Genomic DNA, 9131 nt, shown 5'->3' with positions numbered 1-9131 from the left:
GTGGAGGCAAGAGGAAGCATTTCCTAAGTCTCTCCTCCCCCAGTGATCAGTCTGCTGCAGACAGGAGGAAGTATTTCCTCAGACTCCCCTCCCCCAGTGATCAGTCTGCTGCATGCAAGAGGAAGCATTTATTCAGTCTCCCCCAGTGATCAGTCTGCTGCAGGCAGGAGGAAGCATTCCCTCAGTGATCAGTCTGCTGGAGGCAGGTTGAAGCATTTCCTTAGCCTCTCCTCCCCCAGTGATCAGTCTGCTGCAGGCAGGAGGAAGCATTTCCACAGTGATCAGTCTGCTGGAGGCAGGTTGCAGCATTTCCTTAGCCTCTCCTCCCCCAGTGATCAGTCTGCTGCAGGCAGGAGGAAGCATTTCCACAGTGATCAGTCTGCTGGAGGCAGGTTGCAGCATTTCCTTAGCCTCTCCTCCCCCAGTGATCAGTCTGCTGCAGGCAGGAGGAAGCATTTCCACAGTGATCAGTCTGCTGCAGGCAGGTGGGAGCATTCCTCAGTCTCTTCTCCCCCAGTAAGCAGTCTGCGGCAGGCAGGAGGGAGCATCTCCCCAGAAATCAGTCTGCTGGAGGCAGAAGGAAGCATTTCCCTAGTGATCAGTCTGCTGCAGGCAGGGGGAAGCATTTACTCAGTCTCTCCTCCCCCAGTGATCAGACTGCAACATTGTAACTTTGTATCCAGTCACAATGTGAAAGGCTGCAGCAGGGGCTGATCTGTGTACATTTATGAACACAGCCAAGAACTGCACAGGGTTTACATGATTGTGTCACCTCTGAGCCGGCATTTCATCCGGGGGGAGGAGATGGTGACCCCAGGCGATGTGTTTATTCATACAGAAGTCTTGACATTCTATCAACGCCAGTTATAAAAAAAGTGGCCAATGTAGAAACAATGATAGTTGGGCACATAAACTGAACTTGGCTGGATGAGACAAAGACGAGATGTGTTAGATATTTCGCAGATTGCAACCTGCGATTTGTTTTACAATGTACTCTCTATAGCAGCCGGGTAGATTGTATGGCGGAATCTTGAAATGTTTTATAGTCGCCTTTATTCTGTTGATGTTGTATGAAAATATCCTTAAAGGAGAACTATGAGATGAGTGATTTCCACTCACCTCATAGTTCTAGCCGACCTGTGACAATGAGACTGTCACAGGTCGGCTCAGTAGATCGGGAAGTGAGCGAACATATACCGGCGCTCGCTCACCTCTCAATCCTGTCACGGCTCTCTGCCGTGACAGGGGAGGGGCTGGATTCCCCTCTCCCCGCTCCGATCTGACTGGCGGATAATGCCGGTGGCCAGCTTAAGACGTAGCGCAGCGAAGTGGGATGTGGTGTCGTCTGAGGGGCGCTCGCTGCTAATAAAAATCCCCCCTGCCGGTCGTTTATAATAACTCATGGAATGATTCCGCCAATCCGCTCATCGCCACAGTCATCGGTTAGTGTCTGCTTCATGTTGTGCCGCACGCGGTTTGCTTTGCATCGCAGTCCCAGCATCGCCCTGCCAGCAATGGCGGATGGTGATTTTCTTTTTCTGTCATCTGGGATCAGCGGGGAACCTGCCGCTGGGAGTTGTGATTGGAATTGGTGGCTGGAAGTTGTGTGATTGGGAGTCTTGGCACAAGCCTTGTCTCACCTGAATAGGCTCTCTGATTGCTTTGTCCCGGCGGCCCTCAGGTATGATGAATTAGACGGCACACAGAATTAGCTCAGCGGGTCCCCTTGTTCTTCACAACAGCGCAGTGGGGGGGAAGAAACATACATTGTAGCCGGTCTTCTTTGTCTGTTAAACCTCCTCGCCCTGCTGTTCATAAAAGTCAGGAGATCTGTACTGATGGTTACAGGTCCAGTAGACGTCGTAAACTAACACTTTGCACCTCAGCACTATATCTGTAATGGAACTACAAGTCCCATGATGCATTGCAAGACTGGCAGTCACAGACATGACTCCCAGAGGCAGATGCTTGATGGGATTTGTAATTGCAATGACAGCTTAGAGTGCCCAGGTTACCGGCTTTACACTGATGCAAATAATATTTTCGGATCTGTACATCATGGCCATGTCCTTGACCTCTGCTTCAGCATACCTTGGCCAGGTCCTGGATCTCCGCTGCAGCACACCATGACCAGGTCCTGGATCTCCGCTGCAGTACACCATGGCCAGGTCCTGGACCTCTGCTGTAGCACACAATTGGCAGGTCCTGGACGTCTGCTGAAGCACACCATGGCCAGGTCCTGGATCTCCGCTGCAGTACACCATGGCCAGGTCCTGGACCTCTGTTGCAGCACACCATTGCCAGGTCCTGTACTTCCTCTGCAGCACACCATGGTCAGGTCCTGTACTTCCTCTGCAGCACACTATGGCCAGGTCCTGTACTTCCTCTGCAGCACACTATGGCCAGGTCCTGGACCTCTTCTGCAGCACTCCATGGCCAGGTCCTGGACTTCTGTTGTAGCATACCTTGGCCAGGCCCTGGACCTCCTCTGCAGCACTCCATGGCCAGGTCCTGGACTTCTGTTGTAGCATACCTTGGCCAGGCCCTGGACCTCCTCTGCAGCACTCCATGGCCAGGTCCTGGACTTCTGTTGTAGCATACCCTGGCCAGGTCCTGGTCCTCTGTTATAGCACACCATGGTCAAGAACACTCCTCCTTCTCCTTTCTGGACAGGAAGTGAGAAATCCAGTCTGTTGGCCTAAGAGATCTGTTGTAGAAGATATGGCCACTAAATACCGTGATTGGGTAACTAAATACCGTGATTGGGTAAAGATTGGGTAAAGATGGGGATGTTACACGACCGGCTGCTGTGGACTTTAGTGAGAGCAATGGCGGCCGGTCCCTTCCCTGCGACCTGATGAGGGACATATTGGAGGTAGAATTAAAGAAGACACGTTGCAGATATTGAGACTGAAATGTATGCTTTCAGGTAAGCCTGCAGCTTTACATAGCGAGAATATTTTGAGCTAAGCTTTAAAGTGTTTTTAATACAACTGAAAAGCAGATTTGATTTAATCCTCTACAGATACAAATTCAATTAAACAAACAGAAACATCAGATGTTGGCGGCAGCTGCTGTACAGACGGAGCCGCTTTCCGTCTCCATATGCTCAGCACCTGTAGTGTCCGCAGATCTCCATACACAGCTGGAGTTTAGAAGATAAGAGAACGTCTTATAGGTCTCGTTTGTGTTTCTTCTGAAATACACTGAGTGGCCAGATTATTATGACCCCTCCCCCATCAGTACTTGGTTGGGCCGCCTCGTGACTCCACGAGATGATGAAAGGTGATGCGAGGAATCTGACACGGCACTGTTGCCCTTCTGTTGTCTTGTACCAGTCTTGCCCCTCCCCCGTTCTGCCCTAACATTGACCAGTCGCTGACGGCCACAATTCTCACGTTCAGACCCAGATTTTCGGCTGACAGTCCGGTCTTTAAACACTTTAACAATGCGCCCCTCTTGAACATGTAACGAATTCTGCTGTTTTGCTGATACTCGCTCCATGGCTCCGAGCGCCAACAATCATCCCGCGTTCAAAGGCTGTTACATCGCGTTGTTACCCCGTATCTTCAGAAACAAATCACTTCTACTGTCGTGGTAACCAACCGGCTTCCCTATTTATAATGGTCTGGCCCTCTAGCAACTTCAGCGCCAAATTATAGCTCATTTGCCTACAAACGTCAGGTGGTCATAATAATCTGGCCACTCAGTGTATTTTGTGTATTGAACTCTCAAGCTAGCAGTAGGAAATTCTGCTCTGCAAGCTGATGGAGAGGAAGAGCAGAGACCAAGGTGGGTTTACAGGAGGCAGAGCACATTGAGGGGTGGTCTGGTCACCAGTGTGGTGGTGTGTCCAGTGACCTGGGAGGAGGCGGGGCAGTGACACATAGCAATAGTGAGTCTTCACCCTTCTTATTCTGAATACAGCAGGCCTGCATCAATACCTGTATCACTTTAAGATGGCCATACACCTATGGGTCAGGTCCAGCTAAACCCATGCTGGGGCTCTTTTACCTTCCACAAGATGTGTAAAGCTGGCCATACACCTAATATCTGCAGATTTTCGGTGGTCAGATGGAAAAAGTGCAACAGATTCCTCCATCTGTGCTAAAAACTGTGTGGCCAGTATCTTGCTAGTCAGTCCCATTGGCTGTCAAAATACCTGATCAATCTGATTGGATGCAGTCAATGTTCAGGTATTTTGACAGCCAGCGGGGCCGACTAGCAAGATACTGCAGCTTGGCCCAGTGGGGAGATTCCTCCATCCACACAGTTTAGCGTAGACGGAGGAATCTGTTGCACTTTTCCATCTGACCATAGAACATCTGCAGATATTAGGTGTATGGCCGGCTTTACACATCTTGTGGAAGGTAAAAGAGCCCCAGCATGGGTTTACCTGGACCTGACCCTTAAAGGAGAACTATGGGGTCAGGGCTTTTCCCCATAGTTCTCCTTAGGGTAACGGGAGGACACAAACTAGCGTCCTCCCGTCACCCTAAGCTCAGTAATAGGGGGCTACAGCTCGCGCTATACTGAGACGCCGCAGCCGGAGCGGATCCCGACATCGATGTCGGGATCCGCCCAGCTGGAATCCAGCCCCTCCCCTGTCACGGCAGAGAGCCGTGACAGGATCGAGAGGTGAGCGAACGCCGGCATGTGTTCGCTCACCTCCCGATCTACTGAGCCGACCTGTGACAGTCTCATTGTCACAGGTCAGCTAGAACTATGAGGTGAGTGAAAAGCACCCCCCCCCCCCCTAGTTCTCCTTTAAAGTGGAAACTTCTATATATAATTTGTGGGCTGGAGAGCGCCAGCCAGACCAAAACGGATGTTACAGTCCATAAAGAAGCAACTTTTTTACCGTGCTGGCAGTGGGCTCAGACTTGGGGGACACACACACGACTGGCTAGTATTAGCTCTGGATTAAAGTGTGGAAAGAAATGTATATGTTTGTGTGTTGCGTTGGTAGCATTGCTGATCTGCTTTTTAAAATGCTCTTTGCTTGGCTGTCATGCTGGCTCTGTGAATTCTGGAGTCAATGACCCAGGACAAGCACGCAACAAATGGAATCACAACTACTGATCAGAAAATATTGACAACACGGGTTCAGTGTAAGAACCAGTCATCCGGTATTTAGGGGTCCGCAATGGCAGCCTTATACATCTCCTCAAAGACATTTACTGTGACTCCCCAGCATCTACTATGACCTGAACTCTGGGTTCTGGGTGGACTCTGCTGCGGGTTCTGCAGTGCTCCACGACGCTCTATTGTCATTCTGTTCTCACATTTTCTAGAGAGATTTTTTTTTAGCTCGTAGGTCTCGCGGTTAATTTTTTTCCACTCCCTCCGGCTTGTCGTAAGTGTTATGCAAAGTGATCTATTCCATTCCGCAAGGATTATATAACATGCAGAGAAGTGACATTACCAGGGGGTAATGAGCGGTGAGGCAGGGGCTGCATTGTGGGTGGAATAGGGTGTCAGCGGACAGCACAGCACCTGATACTGCTCGTGTCTGCTCATGAACTCCTGATGTGTTCTCGCCTCTCTGTGGAAATGGCTCTTGTATAAGGCAAAGTATCATTATGTGTCTTTATAACCTTAAAGAGAACCTGTCAGGATAGATACATGGGAGGTGTCCTTTTTAGATTGTTTCTAAAGCCCAGTTAAAAATCAGTCTTACAGCCACAGCCTGAATAGAAAAGCCTGTCCTCTGCCAGCAGACGCAGAGAAGGACCCTTGCTCTCTGTGGAGAAGTAGTGGTCTCTCTGCAGAGGTTTAACACACACCCTGCACAGAGAGATGAACACATCACTGCTCCTCCTTTCACTGTCCAGTCACAGGCAAGTCCAGTATGACTTGGGCTCAGAGGAAGTGGGTTGAAGGATGCCGCTCATCAGACTGACAACACTAAACATACCTGTTGTCTCGTCACAAGATAACACCGCACTAGTTACAATCTAGCTTGATCTGAGACATGTTCGGGTCCCATCTGCTCCCATCCTGGAGTGATCTCACCTTTATAATTGTATCCATATATCAAAAATAATGTAACACTAGGCTGGTCAGTCCGCTACATGTTAAAGATTAGGAAAACCTCTTCTCCTTGTGTGCAGGTCTGATGGTTAGAATACACATTATTGTGTTTATAGCAATAACTTCTGCAGTATACAATTTATGTCACTAGATGGCAGTGTGTTTTATAAGTTCTGTTATATATCTATAGTAGAGATACTCTGTTATGTTGAAAAAGGTAGAAAATAAAGCTGTGGCTTCCTTCCTGTTTTCAAGCCATGTGCAGCATGCATATCAGACTGTGTGCTTGTGTTTCTCTGCGAGGCTGTGCAAGAAGTTCCAACACTGATCCAAGAAAAAAGGCTCCTCTCCCACAATGCAATATTTGTATGTTCCGCAGTCTGCCCGTATAACGTATTTTTCTATTACATGGAAATGTTATATTTTGTGATTTTAGAAGCTCTTTATTAAAGGAGAACTATGGTCATTGTTCTGCATTCTGGTCATGTGAAGCCTTAATCACTCATAATACTGAAACAGAATTGTATCTCACATTGCTTCCCCACCCCGCCCCTATCATTCATCATTGGTGTGCCGGACATGTGATGTTAATGATATTTTTGCCAGGTTTTTGCACTCCGCAGCCTGTTAGGGGGGACGGTGACCCTTGACGTAGGATTATTTTAGACTGCGAAGTCGGCACAGGAGTAATGTCTGTCGGCAGCGCGTGAGCACGGCGCAGTTTTGGCAGCTGTAAAAAACGCAATCAATATGTTATTAGTTCTGCAGATTCTGTAGCGTTATCGGCGTGTTGGAAAATAAAAGTAATATCTGATTAGGGAACCGCTGAATCTTAAAGTGAAGGGGCTCCAACTCTGCCCTCCATATATTACATATACCGGAGCCCCTACACAGAGCGCGGCATCATTCCAAGAACGAACGCTCAAGGGACACGACGCTTTCATTACTTTAAAGCAACGTTTCATGAGAGTCACATGGAGTCTACCATCGCCGAGGTTTTCTTATGAAAGTGATAGTTGGTTAGGAGGTTAGATTGTAAACTCAAAATTCCTGATGAAGGTCAGTGCCTCAAAGTAAGTACAGAAGCCATTAGATTGGAAGGACAACCAGGTAGCAAGCACTTTTGCAGAGGGGAGGTCAACACTGGCAACCTGTCCACCCAGCTTAAAAGGACCTGTGGCTATGTCCATTATTGGCAGAGGACAGGTTCACTTTAAGGCGAGGACATTTATCATTCTCCAAGTGACCCAATAAATACCAACTTAGATTGACTTCATTTGCAGTTGGGCAACTTCTGCGCTTCACATTGCATTTCAATAACCGCTCTATCTTTTTATCTGCAGATGGGAAATGGCTCGGACCCGTTAGAATTTCACTCTAGCATATCGAAAACCAACGACACCATCTTAGGAGTGTTTTTTTTTCATTGGATCAAGCAAATGGCCATGGTACGTCCTGGGTTCAAGACCATCAGGGCTTGCATGGAGTTTTCCAAACACGTAGGTAGTCTGTTTTTAGCGCCCTCACCCTGCAGCGCCGTAAGGCGCCCGCCTTACTTGCCTTGCGCTAGCGCCAGGCCTGCCTAGAATGCATGAATTACACTGGGATGGGGAGATCATAGATTGTGCTTGCATACTTGGGGTAGGCAAACATTGGCCCTCCAGTTGTGGTGCAACTACAAGTCCCATGAGGCATCGCCCTCCATGTGCAACTGCAAATCCCATTAGGAATTGCAAGACTGCCAGCCACAGGCATGGCTCCCAGAGTCAGAGATATGAAGTGATTTGTAGTGTTAACACAGTTAGAGAGCCGAAGTCTTCTTACCCTATTTTCCGTGCTATATATGTGAAATGCTGCTCTAGCTCTTTATTTTATCACAACGTCTCGCATATTCATCAGAAGAGAGCTTCTTGGCCAATAATCCTGAATGGCGGAGTTGGGACCATTGTGGCAAATTTTTCTTCTTAGTCCGTGTGATAACAACCATACCGCCTGCTCAGTGCTGACTACAGTAATCAAGGTAAACGGGCCGTATGTTCCTGACGCCCCTCCTCTTGTGTCTAGAGGTGTCTTTGCAGTGCCTTCCGGTGTCAGTCAGTACGGCCTGGGCTCGTGGAAGAAGACAGCTGGAAAATCCACTGCTCCGCGACTCTCAACACGTCGTAATCTCCACGACTCCTGACTTCTGAGGTCCTTGGAGTGAGCTGTCATAAATGAAGCGAAATCAAGAGCAGAGCCGAGCAAGGCAGATAAATAGAAACCAGCTAATCTCCCAGAACAGTCTGGTGCCTGTGGCACCAGCTGGGGATGAGCAAAATCGAGAGTTTAGCGCCAACAGTGTGCGCAGCGCTGTACAATATAAGGAAGACATTACAATACAATTCAAGACAAGATGGTAAGTTGTCCCTGCCCCCGAGGGCTTACAGTCTAAAAGGGGAGGGGCCAGTGATACATGAGGAGGTAGCTGTGTGGGGATGAATTGTTTGAGAACGTGATGTTTGAGTGTTCAGGTTGAGGTGGGATAGGCTTCCCTGAAGAGATGAGTCTTAAGGGATCCGAGTGGGAGATAGACGCATGGACGGACTGAAAACGGCATTTCCAGGGAGCGTTGATCTCCTGTGCTCCCTGCTGTGCTCATTGGTTACTTCTGCCAACCTCCATCTTACTACAGGACACAGTAATGACATGGAGATCCATGGGAGGAACCAGTACAAGCTGCTGGGGAACAGGAGATGGACACTCTAGGAAGTGTCAGGTCCTTGCAGAGATTTCGGTGGGGTGATTGCTCTGGATTGGAGGCTTAGTATTTACTTTCTTCATTGCAGGGAACTTAGTCATTTTCATGTTTACAGTTCATTTAGGGTTGCTTTTGTTGGTTTTTAAAGGAGAACTATGGGGTTCAGGGCTTTTCCCCCATAGTTCTCCTTAGGGTAACGGGAGGACACAAAATGGCGTCCTCCCATCACCCAAAGCTCAGTATATAGGGAGCTACAGCTCCCGGTATACTGAGACGCCGCAGCCGGAGCGGATCCCGACATTACTGTCTGGATCCACCCAGCTGCGTGTGTGACAGCTGGCTCTGCCTATCTAGAGCCAGC

At 48.8% G+C, this 9131-nt stretch overlaps 1 protein-coding gene across 1 annotated transcript in view; it reads left to right on the top strand.

The window, feature by feature from the left end:
* LOC108798395 (opsin-5-like) overlaps positions 1-9131 on the top strand; it is a 23651-nt gene that overhangs the window by 1851 nt on the left and 12669 nt on the right. The gene's annotated exons all lie outside the window — the stretch shown is intronic.

Source organism: Nanorana parkeri, unplaced genomic scaffold, assembly GCF_000935625.1.
Source record: "Nanorana parkeri isolate BGI_ZX_2015 unplaced genomic scaffold, ASM93562v1 scaffold1463, whole genome shotgun sequence".
In the NCBI taxonomy this organism is placed as follows: Eukaryota; Metazoa; Chordata; class Amphibia; order Anura; family Dicroglossidae; genus Nanorana; species Nanorana parkeri.
Note: the sequence above shows the minus strand (reverse complement) of the source record. Positions and strands in the feature narration are given on the sequence as shown.